The sequence below is a fragment of the Equus quagga genome, chromosome 7 (assembly GCF_021613505.1).
Source record: "Equus quagga isolate Etosha38 chromosome 7, UCLA_HA_Equagga_1.0, whole genome shotgun sequence".
NCBI lineage: Eukaryota > Metazoa > Chordata > Mammalia > Perissodactyla > Equidae > Equus > Equus quagga.
The window spans coordinates 131677047-131697330 of record NC_060273.1 but is presented as its reverse complement, the minus strand read 5'-3'; positions in this window follow the sequence as shown (position 1 = coordinate 131697330).

Here is a 20284-nt window from a genome sequence, read left to right as displayed (position 1 = left end):
GACCTAGGTTGGAATTATAAGAATTCTAATCGATGAGTTAAATACTAGCCTAGAGATCAAAAGACCAGGTTTCTGGCCCAGTTCTGCTGGTAACTAGCTTTGAGATGGGGCATGGGGGGGTGGGGAGGCAGGATTATTTTTCCTCTCTGGGCCTCAGTTTCCTCATCTGTAAAATTAATCCCTGCCAGCTCTAATGTTCTTTGGCTCTATGAGTTCAAGCTTCGTCTTTATGCATTCTTTGAAAGAAGAGCTCCTCTCCGTTCCCTGGGAGATGGCTGTGGGAATGCACAGCCCAGGAAACGCCCGGGCTGGTTTCTGCTTTAGGGGCTGCTTCATTACACTCGGGCTGCGAGGAAGCACGCTCTGGACCCTACACCAAACTGCCCCTCAGAGTCAGATCCCCACCCTCCCACTTGCAAAAGGTATTCCCTGGCAAGCATCTTACCAAACTAATACAGCAAAGGAGCGTAAAGAAAATGCAGCAAAGCTCCTCTCATTGGAAGTTACTTTGGCAATTGCGCAGGAGATTTAAAATAAAAATGGGCGGCAACCATGAACAGCAGTGAAGATTTGATTTCAAGCTAAAATCTCTCAGATTCCACCCAAAGCCAGTTGGCACACACAGGTACAAATCCTAGGAGATGCAGGTCCCTGGAAGACCTGGATGGATGGTGGCAACAGGGACCCAACACAACAACCCTGGAGAACAAATGGGCTGTTAACCAGCTCTTCTCAGAAAAACAGTTTTCTCTTTAAAAGCTGTCTTTGTGTGGCTTAGATTCCTCCAGCAACGACTCTAATGCCAAGCTGTTAACCCAAAGACTGAAGCCCGGCACCCTTCCTCCAGCGTTTACTGTAGGATTCCCTGGTTGTTTTATCAACACTTCAGTACTCCTGCAGTGTGGACTCCAAACGTTACCGTTTAAGAGACTCTCTGCACACACCAGGATGGCTAATCCCAAAAATGAGGCGCTAATTGGTCTCTCGGTGATTCTAACCCCACACACGAGAACCTGTGGTCCTTTTCACTGAAGAGGCTTGGCCCTCACCGCCAGTCCAAAGGGCTTCCCTGGAGTTTTTTTTCTCTTTTTCTGCTCTTTTCAGCTTATGTCGTAGATAAGGATAAGGGAAAAGAAAGTAGTAGGAAATATAACGAGCCTTCCTCTCTTCATCTGACAGTAGTTACAGGATGTTAAACCCGAAGTAAACCAGATCAAACAGTGTCTCCAGGAGAACCACATTAGCAGGGAAGTGTGTCATTCCCGAAGTCTTCCTCAAGAGCACAGGAATCCTCATTAAATAATAAACACCTCTTACCGCCCCGGCCGGAATGCCCGGTTAATGCAGCCCAGTTCCCCCCGACTGCTGGCTGAGTGCTCACCTGAGGCAGAGCGCCAGTCAGCAAATTGCTCACATTAATCCTTTTTGTTATCTACATTTTCATCTCCCAACCTGACCTGCAACGACCTCACATGGTCCGCTCAGATTCTGGAGTTTTTGAACCCTTCCCTTGCCACTAAACGTGAGTTTCCCCGTACAGGTGAACTAGTGTGGCTGTGGAGTGGTGATACAGCAGGAGGGACCCACGCCAGCACCCACCAGGCAGGGACACTGCCTCTGGGCTCTCCTGCCGTCTTCCTTTATCTTTTCTCCCACCACCTACCGCCATCGTTTCAGCGTAAGTTCTCTGCTTTAGCATGAACAGCAATCTGACCTGGGATTTTATTGGCTTTCCGTTGAGTAGATGGCCCTAGAATAAGGGTGGTTTGAAGTTCCCTCTGCAGTTCTTGTCCTTTACTGGCGAGTGGGGCAGAGCAGTGAGAGGAAAGGGTTGGGCTGACGCTGATGCTCCTTCCCCCCAACTCGCCAGGGCAGACACAGTGTTGACCGTACTTGCGAGGCCCTCCTGGGGCTGCGTGTACTTCCTGATTGGCCTGACCACCAAGCTGCCTCTGGCGGGACTGGCCCGGAGCCTGGAGAGCAAGGGTCAGGAGACAGGATGCAGGGTCAATGCCACTGTCTGAACCAGGAACGGAGACTGAGCTGGCGCGGCGCTGGAACGGGGTGCTCAGACATTACTTCACGTCTCAGCGGAACGATGCAACCAGGAACAGCTCTGCTTTGCGTCCTGTTAAACGGCTCAGTATTTGGTTCTCTGTCTGCAGTGATATTCTTGTCACCAAGCCAATGGCTTCATCAGAGGAATTAAGCAAGGATCCTATGATAACCACTTTTTATTACTGGTAGTAACAGTAATAATTATGGGCTCCCTGCGCCAACCACTGTGCAAAAGTCAAAAGTAAAAAAAGTGGCACCACCTTTCTAAGAGCTCCTCATCACCCCAAAGATTTTTTTAAAGATTATTTTTAAGTCCTTCTAGATGATTCATTCAACAAATATTCCTTGAGCAGCCTTTTGGGGCACGAGAATCCGCTGGGTATTGGATTTGCTGGTGGATGATGCATTCAGTACCAGCCTACCCTCAAAGAACTTACAAGACATTACAGAGGATGGACGTGCCCACAAAAACCAGCTAGGCCTAAGTGTCATAAGAGATGAGAAGGTAGGCGGAGGGGAAGGCCATTGCTGGCTGAGGAGGGGCCGTCAGGCACCGGGCTGTGTCGAGTCATCCTCGTGTGTACGTTATACTCAGGGTTACGTAATTTATCTCTACCATCATAATTCAGTGAGCCTGTGGGTATAGCAAACTCCATCCCTCCTCCACAGCAGGATGTACTGGAATATGTATTTTACGTAAAGTATCACCTGGTCTAGTCTTTGCATTGCTTCCACTATGATCGATGAACAAAGAAAGGGCGGGAACCTCTGAAACAGCTCAGAATGCTATCTAACAATAAACCCCACTGGTCGTTCAAGATCCACCAGTGTGACACTGATACCCACACAAAATCTGGAGAGGATTCCTGCCAGACAGGCAAGAATGGCCAGCAGCCATCTTCACCTCTTCACTGTAATCCCCTTCCTCTCTCTGTCAGCAACGTACCACAGCACCCCCCGAACATCCTCGCCCCGGTGCCTAAACCATCACCGCCCAGAGGCCTTCCCTGAAGACTCTTCCCAAGAGAGGCTCTCCCGCCCCTCGTCTGTCCGTGTAATTCACGAAATACAGCACCAGTTCTAATGCTTATTTTCTTATCATCTGTCTTCCCGACGAGACAGCAAACTCTTTAAGGACAGGGATCCTTTCTGTCTTGTTCACGATGGTATTCCCAGTGCTTAGCAGTGCTTGACACACAGATGGGCAAAAATTATTTGACTCGTGAATAAACAAGTAAACAAACGAGCGGTAGCACCGTTGCTTCTGGCAAGTCCTCCTACCCCTCTAGACTGTAGTTGCCGCACCAATAAAAGGAACGAATTCTGTCTATGACTCTTGGCTAATGCCTTCAGGGGATTCTGACTCCTAGCAACCCTGCAGAGGGCAGAGCAGAACCCTGCTGGGTCTTTCTGTGCCATCCTGTCCCCTTCTGGCGCTCTATCAGACAGCGCTCTGCTGTTATTCACAGGGTTTTCGTGACCAATTTTTTCAGAAGCAGGTGGCCAGGTCCTTTTTCCCAGTCTGTCTTAGTCTGGAAGCTCCACGGAAACCTGTCCACCAGGGGTGACCTTCCTGGTATTTCAGCCTCACGGCAACACGCAGCCACCACAGTATGACAATCGGCAGATGGTTGGTGTGGTTCCCTGAGCAGGACACGAACCCGGGCCTCAGCAGTGAGAGACCAGATCCTAACCACGAGATGCCCAGGGCTCGCTAATCTATGGTACTATGACTTGGAAAACTCAGAACTAGCTCTTCACCAGAAATTATTGAGCATCCCTGATTTGAACAGAGTTTTCCGAGTAGGGGGATAAATAGGCAATTGATGGGAGACTGTTGGGTATTCTGATCCCATTTTTTTTTTAAATGAAAATATCTAAATACATTTCATGTCTGCTGAAAAGCCAGGAAACACGTGCAGGTGGACTGATTCAAACGCCTTGGGCATCAGGAGCCCAGGGTTCCGCCCGTCCACTGGAGGACACCAACAAGAAGATACTTGCAAAATACCTTCTGACTGAGTCGAGGCTGCCTCTGCTCAAACCTCCAGTTTGCACTAGGTGCCTCAGTTCAACCCAACTCCAGCACTGCCTAATGGATCCTGAAAGTGGGTGGTCCGAAGCTCGGCTTCTCCGCCTGCCTCAGACTCAAACAACCCCACATTAGTTCAAACCAGAGGCCAGAGGGATTGGCCGGATCAGCAGTGTTGGTAAATACAGTGGCTTTTTTTCTTTAATCAGCAGGAAACACAAGCTTCTGTTCGGGACACGGGGAAAAAAAACAACCACTGAAAGTAATTTATATCTGAAGCTGTTTAGTAGCCCATGTGAAATGCAAGGGTGGTGTCGTTCTAATTTATAGCAGATCCGTTTCCAAGTTTTTTTTAAAAAATCAGTCTTTTTCTGTTTCCTGTTAGCAAAGAACACAGGGTCATTTAAAAAAAAAGAAATCCACTGGGTTTTCGCAAGTGTTGATAAGACTTGGAATCCTGCGCATCTCATGAGAAGAAATGTAAAGTCCTCATTAAAAAGGTCTGTTCTCACAATCAAGTCTTGAACCTGTGTCCTTTGGCTTCACTTCTCATATGGTAACTCCTTTCAGTCTTCCTCCAGAAGATAAGTCGACAATGCGTGGGATGAACCACTATCAAAAGATTACTGATTATGACTATTTCTAGTTTCAGAAGGAAAAGCGTTTTGCTGTAACATCGTACTTTGGAGGCTGTGTTGTGCATATCTGTGCTCAGCGCCTAACACACAACCCAGGGCAAACCCATCAGTCAGCCAAGATAGGTTGAATTGAATTTTTCCTGGACAATTACAGTTGTTTATCTCTATGACTGGCCAGGTGGACAGAGGTGGGTTACTAAATAGATTAGGTTTAGGGTCATGTTGAAGCCAGGGGCAAGAAACTGGAAATTGACCTGACATTGGATGACTTGGTGTTTTTCATAATTTTAAGCAGATAATTCAAATACTGGTGTTTTGGAGAGCTGCCCAGATCTGCTCTACATACAAGCAAACTATAAAATGCAAACTAGGGCCATGGCGAACCACCTGCTCATTTTCCTGAGCAGGCTTCATATTTTCTAAGCTAAAATACTTCATCTGCCCACAGGCCTGAATATTCAAAATTGTTGAGACTATCCCAGAAATCTGGGATGTGTGGTCAGGACCTGATGAAGCCTGTAGTCAAACTGGAGGTTTTTGAGAGGGTTTTTGGTGGTTTTTTCCTTCTTTTTGGTGAGGAAGATTGGCACTAGTAATATCTGTTGCCATGCTTTCTCTTTTTGCCTGAGGAAGCTTGTCCCTGAGCTAACATCTGTGCCAATTGTAGGGGAGGAAGACATATCCTCTACTCTCTCTGGGTTCTTCTGGCCGGAGATGAATTAAATTCACATGAGACCAAATAACAAGAGAAAATTAAACAAACCTTTATAACATGTATACATGGGAGAGGCTCACGCAACCTGAGCAACTCACCAAAACAGCCGAAGCCACCACCTTAAATATCATCTTCAGCTAAAGACAAATGAGGATACTGGGGGTAGGGGGAGTCAGTTACAGGAGGTTACCAGACAAGTACAGTAAACAGGAGTAAGATTATTATGCAGATTTAAGTGCTTGCCTTCCACATTGATTAAGAGTTTCTAGAGACAGGGGCTGGCCCCGTGGCCAAGTGGTTAAGTTCGCGCGCTCTGCTGCAGGCGGCCCAGTGTTTCGTTGGTTCGAATCCTGGGCGCGGACATGGCACTGCTCATCAAACCACGCTGAGGCAGCGTCCCACATGCCACAACTAGAAGAACCCACAATGAAGAATATACAACTATGTACTGGGGGGCCTTGGGGAGAAAAAGGAAAAAAATAAAATCTTTAAAGAAATAAAAATAAAAAAATAAAAAAAAATAAAGAGTTTCTAGAGACAAGGTCATCCACCCTTCTTCCTGGTACAGAGAGGGAGACACGTTTACAGATGGAGATTTCCTTTACAATGTAAATGTTTCTTAACAAAGGGTAAGTAAACTCTGCTTTTCAGAGTTTCTTTCCTGTCTGCAGTTTATTAAAAGTAACCAGCCCCAAATAATTCTCATGCCAAAGAGATATATCTTGGGGTGGCCAATTCCCATCTCCCACACAATCTTCCTCTATTTTGTATGTGGGGACGCTCCCACAGCATGGCTTGACTAGCAGTGCACCAGTCTGCACCCAGGATTAGAACCTGCAAACCCCAGGCCGCCAAAGCAGAGCATGTGAACCCAGCCACTAGGCCACAGGGCCAGCTCCCACACTGGAGTTTTCTTAGCTATAACTCAACCTTTTCCTCATTTCCTTCCGCCCCAACACACATACATACACACACACACATACACACACCCACATAAGCCATCCAAAATTTCACAATCCTGGGAAAGACAAACTTATTTTCTAGAACTTAAGTATTGAAAAGAGCCACTATAAAATTTTAAAGGTGGTTGGTATTTGAATGCTTTCAAGTCCAGTCCACTTATAACTTAGAAAAAGACGTACTCAAAATTCAAATGTTAATGGAATGGTGGACTCACCCAGGCAAACTCCTTTTATCAGCAAAAATGAGAGTCTTATTTCTGAGACCTTCAGAGACCACTTAGAAATTTCTGGAAGGGAAATGGTGTGAACATTCTTTCTGCTACCAAGACTGTCGGTCGTTACAGCAAACTATGTTACAAAAGGTTCTGTTCTACTTGCTGAGGAATCCGTGGGTGTTTGGACAGCTCTGGGTGGAGGTAAAAGTGGGTGGGAAGGCAGCCCCTGTGCCCACGTGGCAGCAGCCAGTGGGGCCTGAGGGATCCAAACTAAGTCCCAACCACTCTCCTGTCTTGGGATGGACGGTCACCTGCAGCTAGGAGGACAGGTGATCGGAATGGAGATCCTTGCTGATCAAGAGAAGGGCCTTCTCTGTGGCTTATCCACCTCTTGATACTCACAATGAGTTCTATGGGCACCTGACGCTTCCCCCAATGTCGGAGTGCTCTTCGGCTATTTCTGGCTGGGGGAAGACATAAGAGGTGAAATTCTAATAGCCTCACTTTCCCCAACCTTTACAACTAAAAGATTCTTTTTGAAGACAGTTGTGGCAGATTAAAGGCCTGTGGGATAATCTATCAATCTAAACCAGGCCTCACACATCTGTTCCCTTTGCCCAAGCGTGACTAGAGCCAAACCAATCAAGTCGTGTTATTCCATCTTACCATTTTATGCTTTTTTAAACGTCCGTATTTTAGATGCATGCAGGACCTTTTTGGTGAAACAGCAGCATCCTCTTGTAGATGCTCTCCCACCGACCCCACTCATACCCTCTGGGTTCTCTATAAAGGAGCCTTGAATTACAACACAGACGAGCTAGCTCTCCAGACCACGATGTAATGGGGAGGTCCTCTCACTCCAGTAGAGGCATCAACAAGCAGGGAGTGGAGAGGAAATGTCCCCTGGGGACAGGAAACAAGGCTGCTCTCAGGCACTGCAGCCTCTTCCTCCTCCCCCGACTCCTCCTCCTCCTCCTCTTCTTGCTCCTCCTCCTCCCGCAACTCCTCCTCCTCCTTCCTGTGAACAGAGGAGCTAATTTATCAGACCCTTCCAGACAGAGCTGGAGCGAGCTTCCCTCCCCTCTCACCCTCCTCCACCACCCCCACCCCCACCCTCGTGTCCCCCCACACTCTGCACCTCATTTCCTCCTCAAATTCGTCTAGGAGGCTCCTTGGGGCCTGCAGGCAGGGACATTCCAGAAAGGATCTTGACTATCTCATTGACAGGGGAATCCTCATTAGCTGGCTTCTGTAGTCACTCTTTTCTCCAGCTCTCACTTGGAGGAAGGAGTCCCGGGTGTCTTTGTCCCCTTCTAATTTGCCCTCTCCACCCCTCCCACCCCAAACCCACCGCCTCTGGCACCCCTGCTGAGAACAATAGATGGAGGAGGAATATTTCCGGAGTTACTCTCATAAATCTTTCCCTGGCTTCCCTGGGAATTCTCTACCCTTGAGCAAGGGGGATGAGAGGGTGTGCGGGAGCCTTAGAGCATCATTCCTGACTCATTAGCTCGTTTCCGCAAGGTGCCAGCTGGATCATCTAAAAGTTATTCAGCTACCCAGGAGGAAAGGCTCATTGCCAAACTACAGGCTAACTTGAGGATTTAGTGCGATCCTCAGCCCTCGCGTCTGACCGCAGAGCAAGCAAGCCGTTCAGGGAGTCATTTCCTGACCCCAGAGTGGTCAGTGCCCCTGGAGTGGATTTTTACAGAGAGATTCTGCCCCTGCCTGCACAGCTTCCTGAGAACGGTTCCGGGAAGACAGTACGTTGTGTTGTTGCCTTTGTGTGTGTCTGGCAAGAGAGAAGTCATGCAACCTTCCAGTTCTTGATGGAGTGGGTCCTGGGAAAATTCATTCCCGGTGCCCCACCAGATCCCCATGGATTCATCAGGCTGATGACACAAGCCTGTGGATTTTCACGTGTGCATCCGCCACTTGTTCTCAGAACAACTTTTATCCTTTCTGCTTTGGCCTCTTGCACATCCAAAAGATTTTACTGTAACAATCTCGTTGTATCTGTGTCTGTTTTCCAGGCCCTTGTTAACACTCTGTTGGCGTGTCGTTTTATCAGTAACAACAGAAGGTACTATTTATTGACTGCTTACTCCCGTCAGCCGCCGTGCTGAGGGCTTTCCATCCGTGAGCTTGTTCACGTCTTGACAGCACTGCAAAGTAGGTGCTTAGCAGCCTATTTACAAGTGAGGAAACTGAGGTTTAGAAAATTAGGACTCTCCTCAAGTCACACGGCTAGAAAGAGGCGGGATTCAAACTCTGCTCTGCCTGGCCCCCACATGCTGCTCAAAGCCCCCCACTAAAACAGAGAGCTCAGGACATGTGCATTCTCTTGGATTACCACCCATGTCTGAGCACATGCTACAGAGCCTGAGCGATGTCCACTGTCACCTCACCAACTCTGCAGGTGATGATGAAGACCGGGACGGCTGTGACAATTTCTGCAGAACAGCACAACACCAAAGGAATTTGAGAATTGTCGCAAACACTTAGGCCAGGAACGTGTCTAGATCCTAACACAGGACAGGATGCTAAAGAGAAGCCTGATGAAATGCTTTTGATGATGAAAGAGAATCCCCCAGGCAATGGAGTCATCAGTGAGGAGAGCAGGATTAAATGAGCACCCCAGGGCGCAGACACAGGAGTGCCGTCAAAGACAAGGAGACTAGTCAGACAAACGTAAACCAGCACAATCACAAACGGACAAGGTGAGCCTTTGGAAGTCTGAGATTGTATCGAAGTCATTCTGCTGTTGAATTCTGGTCTTCACACCTCCTTGCATTTTTCTCCTCCCCAAGATTAACCCTCCAACAGCATGGGCTAGGAGTGGAGAGCCTGATGAAGCTTGAGGTGGAAAATCATTGGAGCTGAGTAGGAAAGCCTCAGTTCTGACATATTTAGTCTCTCTATCCTTAGTTTTCTCATCAAACAAATCCATTCATTCTAAACCACTGAGAGCTGGCTGTACATAGGGTTTTGTCAAAGCACTGTGAGAGATACAAGAAACATTAGGCATGATCCCCAACCCCGAATGGCTTCCTCTCTAGGTTGTAAAACAAGAAATGCACACATCAAAAGGTGAATGACAAGGCTGGCCGGCCCCATGGCCTAGTGGCTAAGTTCAGCGCACTCTCCTTCCACGGCCTGTGTTCAGTTCACGTGCACGGACCTACACCACCGGTTGGCAGCCGTGCTGTGGTGGTGACCCGCACACAAAATAGAGGAAGATTGGCACAGATGTTAGCTCAGGGTGAATCTTCCTCAAGCAAAAAAAAAAGGGAAACAAAAAACAAAAAGGGTGAATGACCACAGTTCAGACCCATAAGCACCTGCCTTGGTGCCCACTTGGAGGTCTGATGAGCACCTCGACCTTTAGCATGTGGGTCTCTCCTCCCCTCTCTCCTCTTTCTTCCCTTCTGTGGTTGCATCAATGTGTCACCAAGTCCTACCAGCTACATCTCCAAACACACCCCAGGCTGTGCCCTCTCTCTTCCTGCACCGCCTCCACCACCAGCTTGCCCAGGGACTCTTGCAATGGCCTCATAATCAGCCTCTCTGCTTCCACTTCGGTGTTGCTCCACTATTGCTCCACAAAGCAGCCAGAGTGATATTTTTTAAATAAATTGGAGCATTTCTTTCTTCTGCTTAAAACCCTCAAATGTCTTCCCATCACATCGAAACGTCAATCTAACTTCCTCCCTGAGGCTACAAGGCTGTGCCTGGTCTGGGGTCTACACAAGCCTGTGACAGCCCCTCTTAACTATCCGGCTTACTCCCTCCACACCTGGCAGGTAAATGGCCCTTCTTTCTGCTCCTACAACCGCTAGGCTTGTTCCATTCTTGGGGCACTGAATTTGCCGTTTTCTTCACCTAGACACTTCTTGCCCAGATCTTCCCAGGGTTGACTCTTGTTGTGATTCAGGTCTCAGTTCCCTCCTCAGAAAATCCTTCGCTACCTGGCCAGTTCAAAACAGCCATCGAACACGTTCAAATCCATCACTGTTTAATTGTCATCATAGCACTTATCTCTAGATTTTTCTTGATTGCTGATTTACTTATTTAATTGCTCACCACCTCTCACACACACGCAATTAGAACGTAAGGTTCATTACATGCCTTGTTCCACACTATCTCCCCAGTGCCGAGGAAGGCACTCAGTCAATATTTACTGAATGAATTAATCCAGTACTATGTAAGTTCTCCTAACTAGGGAATGGTACTGATAACACATCAGTGCTAGTATGTTTCAAAAGAGAAAGGAAGCCGTGTGAGCTGGCTGGGTCAGGGAGGCTGCATGGAGGAGGTGAGACAAGCTGAGCCAGGAAGGAGGATTCAGGTTTGTGCACTGAAAGGGAACAGGTTGTGCGTTTCCAGCCAGGGGTTTACACGGGACAAGCTCTTTGATACACAGTGAGAAGCAATAAGACCTAGACGCAAAGCCAGGCAGCCCACCTCCAAACGCAGAACCAAACCCACACTCTACTGACGGGCCAGGGACCACTATAGTCACTCAGACTTGAGACGATGACCTACTCACAGTGGAGTTGGAATAGGAACGGAGCAGGAATGGAAACGGCAATTCAAGTCTAATACTTAACTTTGGATTTTGGTGTAGCCAAGCTGGTAGCCATCAATTAGCAGATGATCGCTATGTGGGAAGGTAGTGTTCAGGTACATTAACTCAAATCCTCATGAACCCAGCTACCCATGGGATTTTCTTGTCCCTTGAACTCTAGTAAACGTGGCTTAAACCTCCCAATTCTAAAAACTGTGAACGTTCAATGCCCTCCCCTCAATTTCTGTGAATTCCCAAACCTTCAGAGTCTGATCTCCTTATATATGGTTTCTACACTCAGACCGTCTGCTCTTTGGCCCCAAACTGAAATCTAGCCCCCTTCACTTGTTTCCGCACCAATCCGGTGAGTTTAATCAAATGTGTAGATTTGTTAGGGGGTGAGGAAAGAGGTTTGAGGCTATGCCTAATTAAACGGGACCGAGCCCTTGGCCACCTCACTGCCTCCACCCTCCCCGCCCTTCCCTCTCACTCCTCCCCTGAGAAGCTAAAGGAAGTCTTCCCATTTCATGCGGTGCGTGTATCAATCACGTTATGCATCTGAAGCTTGTCCTCGGGGGTCTCATCCTTTCCCCAAAGTGCTTATGCAAGTATTTCTCCCAAATCAGTACAGTCTTCTCTGTAAGAGAAATTAAGGCAAGTAAAATGCTCTGCATTTTGTGGCATTCGCAATAACCCTCTGAAGTAAATATTATGATTATTCCCACTGTGTAGATGAAGAAACTGAGGCACGGTAAAGCTAAGCTACTCGCACACATTTTTATAGTCGATAAGTAGCAAGCCCAGATTGAAACTTACTCAAAAGCCCGTGTTTTTTGTAAGGCACCATGATCTCGAGGTTGTCCCAGAAAAGTCTAGGTGAAAGACCTATCTTGGAGGAAGGAAGACAAGAAAGGGCCGCTCCCGTCCATAATCAGGAAGGAGCTGCTGAGCAGGAAACTGTGCCTACGGGAGGCATTTCTCTGTGCATATCCCAGGGGGAGGAAGGCCTCCGACACCCAAATTGTTACTGGAAAAGGTCCCATGGAGACATGTCTGTAACTTTCAAATCAGACAGAGGGATTTCTCTTGATGTGGTATTTACCCCAAACAGAAGTACTTAGACCTTAACTTTATCCACTTTAGAAAATTGCGATGCAACAACGTGGAGGGCCCTTGAGGACATTATGCTAAGTGAGATAACTCAGAAGGAGAAAGATGAACATTATATATCACTTATATGTGGAATCTAAGAAAGCCAAACTTGCAGAAACAGAGAGAAAAGTGGTGGATACCAGGGGGTGGGGGGTGACGCGATAGGAGTGATGGTGAATATAGACAACACTATTGTATTATAATCACCCAATTTGCTAAGAGACTAGATATTAATCATTCCAATCACTAAAAAGAAATGACAATTATGTGACGTGATAGAGGTGCTAGTTATTGCTACAATGGCAATCATATCATAATATATAAATGTATCAAACCAACATGTTGTACACCTTAAATTTATCCAATGTTATATGTCAAATGTATTTCAACTAAAAGAAGAAAAAGAAAAAAAGACAGTTACTGTGCAGACTGACCCTAAGGAAAATGAAGTCATGTTTGAGAGAGCATCATTCAAAGGATCCGGAGGCTGACTGTAAGGATGGTAATGGATGGCTGAATTTAACACGGGAAAGGAACCAGGCAGCCTCAGGCCTCTCTCCCTGCTGACGCTGTGAGCCTAATATCCTATGAGAATCTACCTAACCCAACTGACATCTTTGCAACACCTTGCATGGCAGAAGAGAGCCCAGAAATGAAGTCTATACAAACAGGGTGAGCTACTGCATCTGGCTTCTGGGTTTAACAACAATTATAGAAGGAAATCCTAAAGGGGTGCCCCTCATCATTGCCCCACATGTTTTACAAGCAATAGTCATCATCACCGATTAACATTAGCCAGCCGCTGTGCTTGGCACTACTGCTATAAGGACAAGTCAAAGGCAGAGCTGTCATCCTCAGAACTTCCGGTCTAGTGGGGAAGGAGATTTTAATTTTAAAAATCACAGACATAAATTTATAATCACACTAACAAATTCTAAACACTTCACTTTCATCGACTTATTTGGTTCCCATAACCCTAAAAGGTAGGCAGTATATCCTCACTTCCTAGACAAGTAAATTGGAAATCAGAGAGGTTAAGTAACCAGCCTAAGGTTACGTGGGACTGGGGTTTGACCCCGGTCTGTCTGAGTTCACAGCTACCTTTCTGCATTCTTCCACTACTGAAAAGAAGGACCTAAGTTTTCAATGTCATCATTTGGACATTTAATTATGACAAATTGAGGCATGTTATTATGCTAAAGTGATGGTGCAAGACAGGAGGAGCGATAGCCTGTTGGGCCTCATGGAGCCTCCTTGGGGAGCCCCTTACAGTTTCTGCGGTCACATTCCACCGGGTCACGGCTGTGAGCCCCTCCTTGCATTTTTCTCACCCTGAGTTCTCCTTAAAGGGGGATGCTTTTAGAATCTACCTTTGATTATTCCCTTGTATCAACCAGAAAATGGCCAAAATGCTTAGCATGACAGGTCCCTAACAACCTGACTCTAGTCATTCCCTCTCCATCCCCCAACCTAGAGCACAGTATTCTTTTTTCAAGACCTATCTCCCACTTAATCGCCTTGGGAAAACTTTCCCTACCTCCTGCCGGCATCTCCTCCTTTGTGTCCTCACCTTTATTAAAGTTATCACCTCACAAGGCATTCGTGCCCCACCAGGTGAATCCTGAGTTTCTCCAGCTAAGAACTGTGTCACACCCATATTAACAATCCTAGCACCTGTGCACAGCACACAGCAGGCACGTGATAAATGCTCAGAGGATGAAAGTACAAACAAGTAAACAAATGAGGGAACATGCTGTGACGTGGGACTCCAGGATTCCAGGCAGGCACAATCTCAAGATTCCTAGGAAACCATTTCACTCATGCAGCTCAATAAGCAGCACCACAGAATATCACCTCTGGAAGGTTCCTGAAGGATCTCCTCCAACACTTCCATTTTACAGATGTGGGACTGAGGCCGGCAGAGAGGAGACTTGCCCAAGGTCACTTCTGCGTTGCCCCCCACTGACCCTCAAGCACTGTTGGTTGCAGGTGCTTCATTTTTCTAACTTTGAGCCCAAATGCAATCCCAAGATTTTTTTGGTTTTAGTTAAAATTAATGACTGATCTACAAAGAAGCCTGTTAGTGTCACAATTACCCAGGGGCCTTGAGAGGCACTCCAGTGGGTGGAGGGAGGCAGAGGCAGTGAGGTCATCGTGGTGTTTGTATTTATCAACAGGGATCTTAGTTCCTTCCTTCCATGAAGACTTTGCATTTAGTGGGGAATTTTAAAAGCTTGTGGTCTGCAATAAGATCCATCACTGTGGCTTCTGTCAGGCCCATTGTTCCTTGCTGCTCACTGCAACTACAAAGTAGGATTCAAATAAATGTGGGTTGATATTGAGTAAATACACACATGGCCCCAGGAACATATGATTAGTCATAGATCGTGCACCTAATACTCAACATGAGCTGCAGCCGAGAACTTGGCAAAGTCTCACCTCAAAAAGTTATTATGGTGTTGAATTCTTTACAAAGAGGTTTTATCTAAAAAGAATTGTACAAAAAGTGTAATTCTTGTGCTTATCAAACAGGAAGCAGCCAGTGCTCGCTGGCCTGCCCGTGGCCAGCTGGCTGCGGCTCTTCTCCTTAGAAACAAGGGTTCTCAGAACAGAAATCATCTCTTTTCAACCTGGATCCCCAGTGCCTAAAACACAGCAGGAGCTCAATAAATGTTTGGTGAAATAATAAGTCAACAAATAACAGAATGAGTGTTTGCCTACTGTAGTCATTAGGATTAGGGTTAGCTGTACGTAATCGAAAACCAAACAAGAGGTTCAAACAACACAGGGGTTTCTTTCTCTTTTACACAAAAGAGAGGTAAGAAAACCAAACTGACATGAGAGTTCCACAGCCACCAGGGATCCAGGCTCATTTATCTTGGTGCCTCCTCCTCCTATATGCAAGCTTCCCTCATGAGCAAAGGTGGCTGCCACAGCACCAGTCATCAAGTCTACGATGAAGTCAGAAAGAAGAAGGGGGAAAATGCACCCCACCTAGACAAGCAGATCTCTTTTTTTTAGCTTAGAATTTTTTTATCTTTTTTATTGTGGTAACATAGATATATATCATAAATTTTCTATTTTAATGATTTTTAGGTGTATAGTTCAGTGGTATTAAATACATTCATAATGTTGTGCAACCATCACCCCATCCGTCTCCAGATCTCTTTTACCTTGTAAAATTGAAACTCTGTACTCCTTACCCCTGACTCTCCATTCCCGCCTCTTCCCAACGCCTATCACCACCATTCTACTTTGTCTATGAATCTGATTACTCTAGGTCCTCACATAAGTGGAATCATGCAATACCTGTCCTTTTGTAACTGGCATATTTCACTTGCATAACGTTCTCAAGGTCCATCCGTGTTGTAACGAGTGTCAGAATTTCGGTCCTTTGTAAAGTTGAATAATATTCCATTGTATGTCTATGTCACACTTTGTTTATCCACTCATGTCAGTGGACATTTGGCTACTGTGAATATACTATGAACATGGCTGTGTCAAGTAGACCGCTTTTAAAGAGTTTGACAAGAAGTGTCACCTGACTGCCACTTATTTTTTATAGGCCATAACCGCAAGGGGAGTTTAGGGAAAGCAGCCCTTTACCTGGGCATATTTGCCTTCCCAAATAATCTACTTCCCAAGTAAAAAGAGAAAGAGAGCAAGAATATTGAGTGGGCAACTAGCAGACCCTGCGCCTCTGCTGAATAGTCTGAGTCTCATCAAAATGCCCACTTATTCCAAAATAATCCTGTCTGCTCCTGCGTCTGAGCTCTGTTCCAAGACGGTTTGTCTGTGGGTTAAAGGACTATACCCCCAGAAAGCCCCTGCCCTGTGAAAGACTGACACGGCCGGGCTTGAATAATGAGTCTGTGGGATGTTTTTCAGAGCATTTTCACATATCTATGCTCTCATCTCCAGACCCACATTTGTAATGAGCTGTTTAACATTCCCACTTGGAAATTCACTGGCATCAACCCAACAGATCAGAGAGGATAATTATCCTAATCCCACTGCTCCACCCACCGCGCAGCTCTTCCTTCTCACTTCCTCATTTCAAGTCAAATAGGTTTTCTTTATGTAACCTTGAAGAGTCTTAATATGATCATACCGAGAAGCTCCAAAAGACAGCTACAGACCAGAACACTTCAAATGCGTTTGTCCGCAGAGCCCTTTTCTTTTCTGGAACGACTCTTGGGTGAGTGTGCTCAGCAACATGGCTGCCAAGCTGGAGACGCGTAAATGTTTCCCAGGCCCTCTTAGCTTGGCGCTTTCCCAGTTACCCTGATTCTGCCTCCACAAAGTCTCTCATCTCTCCTTCCCTTCCCTTCTCCCTGTTAGGGTCATTAAAACAGGAGGCCATCCAATTGTGATGGTTCGAACACTTCAGAAGCCGGTGGGAGCAAACCAAAGCTAGGCCTGTGATACCTCAGGGGCAGGAAGTCAAGACCTTAGGACAACGGATCACAAACAGCCATCTAGGTTTTTCCAAATAAGGGACAGTGGACACTCCCTGCTGTCCCTCCGCCTTCTCTCTATAAAGGCCTCCCCCGCACCATGGGAGGGGCGCCCCAGCCACTTCACGTTGTTCTGGTTGTTAGTCGCTGCCCAGTTCCAATTGGCTTTTGCTCAAAAAAACCTCAAAATGTTTAATATGCCTCAGTTTCTCTTTTAACACTCCCTTCCATTCAAAGGTCTCCATTCCGCCCTTCCCAGTGTGACCTCCGCCCCTGAGCTGGGGCATTGGCTTCCTTCATTCACCCCACACACCGTGTCCTGGGCTGTGCTGGGCCCCAGGGAGGCGGTGAACGGGGAGCTGTGGTCCTGTCCTGGTGCTTCCCAGTACTTACTGCCTAAAGGGTGTGGAGGACAGCAGCCATCCAATAAGCCCAGAGGAAGAGTGGAAGGACAATGCGGTGGGCCAGCAAGGAGAGGGGGTGATGCTGTGTGGCTCTGGGAAGGGCCCCGAGGAGGGGCAATGAACAGAGCTGCCAGCCAGGCAGGAGGTCATTAGGGGAGGGGAAGGAAGGGCCCACCAGGCAGAGGGGAGCCTCTTGTGCAGCAGAGCTGGGCAGGAGCAGCCTGGTGAGGAAGACCCAAGGATGGCACAGCAGCTCAGGACTCAGTGAATGACAGTGGTAGACATGAACAAAAGGGGCAAAGAGATAAGTGGGACCTTGAAGAGTTTGTTAAGAATCTTTATCTTTAGCCTTTAAGCCTGGGGTGATTTATCACTGTTTCCGTTTTGAGAAGTTGGCTTCCCCGGCTGTGCAGACAGCCTGGGACTATAGCGAGGCAGGATGCATGCAGAGACCAGATAGAGGTTCTCACGAGCATCCACATGAACAGCAGTGGTGGTGGCTTGGGGCAGACAGGGTGATGGCTATAGAGAAATCTGGACACATTCAAGTGGTATTTCAGAGGCAGAATTAACAGAACATTGGGTTGGACTGGATTGGGTTAGGTTTTCTAAGGATTGGTTTTATTCCTTGAAGACGAAAACCTGTCTTCCTTATTTCTCGGTTCCTCGAACCTAACTGCAGACCTTTTGTTTGGTAGGAGATGGCTATTAAGTTGGCTGAATTTATTTGCATTGAATATTTGCATACAGAGGCAAAAGTTTGAGGAAATCCAACCCAAATAGGTGCATTTTAATGCAAAAAGAAGGAGCAAGTCCTGCTGGGAAGTTCCTGAGGAGGGCAAACTGAGTTGGGTACCACCAAGGAGCCAGCCTGGGCCCAGGGTGTGACACTGAAGGTAGCTCTACCCCTCCGCTGCCCCTATCTGAGGGCACAGGCCCAGAACCACACTGAACCAGAAGTGCGACTGTAGGATCCCTTTCCTAATGGATTAGGGTGACAGCGGACCCCATGCGAGCCAGGCAGATCTACCCATGGAAGAGAGAGATTTAAGGGCCTTATTTCAAATTAATATTTTGCAACAAAGAGCAGCTGCTGAGCCACTTCAATTCCAGTGGTATTTATTGGTATTAGATGACAGTGGCTGTACCTAAAAATTAGAGGAAAAAAGAAACAAACCAACCCACCAACAATGCTCTAAAGAGCTGTTTGATTAATTGCCGTAGTTCAGAACACTCAACCTGCACTATCTAACCACAGCCATTGTGATCCACATTTCTTGTGAAGATCGGAAGGAAAAAGTCGTTTTACCCCCCCCCCCCCAAAAAACAGTTAACTTCTATCAAAGATGCTGAAGAAAGTTCTATACTCATGGGTCAATCTTTGCCAGTTTTTTTCAATGCCAAAGCGATTCTGTGCCAGAAACAAAGACCTCCTTGTCCTCATTTGGTTCCCTCTTCACTCTAAGAAATATTAGTGTTCTCCCCAAGTCTTTGTCACCAACCCCACACCATAATTACAACCCAATCTGAAAATTTTCCGGAGTTCAATGACTCTCACCTAAATGACAGACTTAGAAATAGAGAAATCTTCTCTTTGAAACACAGTGATGCCGTCAACATCTGTGATGCTCTGTAAGTAGTTAGACAGTACCAAAACAGGCATGGTTTGGGGAATTGCATAATGGTGACTGGTCACCAAATGAATCGGGAGGAAGAGAGGGCGCCTGAGGGGAATTGCTAAATCAGGGCTCTTGTGTTTTGGCTCCTGCTCTGAATTCTCATTAATTGCCGTCTGGGTCTGAAAAGGTCATAGGCCTAATTATACCTGTGGACACCACATAATAGACACATTAACATGGTGCCCAATGACCCGCTGAGAGCCCCTGACAACCCCCAAACCAGCCAAATCAAAGAGTCCACGGAATTTGCATGACCGTGAGGAATTATTGTTGCGGTTTTTTAGGTGTGATAATGATATTGTGGGTATGTTTAAGAAAGAAAGAGAATCCATAGCTCTCAGAGATACACGCTGAAGTATTTACAGATGAAAAAAATGTGATGTCTGGAATCTTTGTCAAGATAATCCTGTTGGGGGAGGAGGAAAAGAAATGAGACACGATCAGCCTTGTTGGCGATTGCTGACACGGGGCGATGGGAGGGTGGGGATGGGTGTACAATGCTCTCCTTGTGTGTGTGCGTGTGTTTGAAATTTTCTATGACAAAAATTTGTAAAATACCACAGACATTTTCTTCTTTTTCAAAGACCCCTAAGAAAGCCAGGCTTTTGACACCCAGAAACTCCTTCCTTGAGGCCAGGACACCACTAGAAATGTGTTGGTGTTATCACATGCTCTTTGTGTTTCTAAAACATTAAACGCTGAACTCTGCCTGCAGAGGAAGAGAAAACTAGAAACGAGGTGGAGACCCTCTCTCACTCCATAAAAAATACGAGCCACATCAACATTTTTTCCTCGCTTCTAATCACACATGCCCCACAGGCTGCCAGATGTGAGCCAACTGATTCGTTTCAGAAGAATTTTCAAAATTCTACTACTGTCATCATCCGGCACAAGGCCCTGTGGGTAACACACTCTAAACAAGAACGAAACTCAGACCTGGTTATAAATGCTACATTCAAAATAGCTTCTCTTCAGAAGCCACACGCACAGGCTCCCCAGAAAACTTCCCCTGTTTGGGGCTTAAGGATTTCTCTGCCCGGGAAGCTGGCTCTTGGGGCTCCCCTGAAGCAGCTCATTTCTCAGCTCCTTTTGTCTCCTTTCACAGCAAGAAGCTGAAATGGCTCTTCGGGAATTTTCCTTCCACCCTTCTGGTTTCTCCTTCCTCTGCAGAGCAGCACAGGATAAGGTCCTTTAGAGTCTCCCTCTATGGCCACTATTCCGGTTGGGCACTGTCCCCAGCCGACTCAGGTGTTCTCGCTCATCAAATCAAGCAAGATCAAAAGTATCAATGTAGCACCTTCTGTGTGCCCCAAACTGTCCTACGGCCTGAAAGAAAGGAGAGAGAGGAGACAGAGACAGAGAGAGGGAAGGAAGAGAGGAAGGAAGGGAGAGGGAAGGGAAAAGA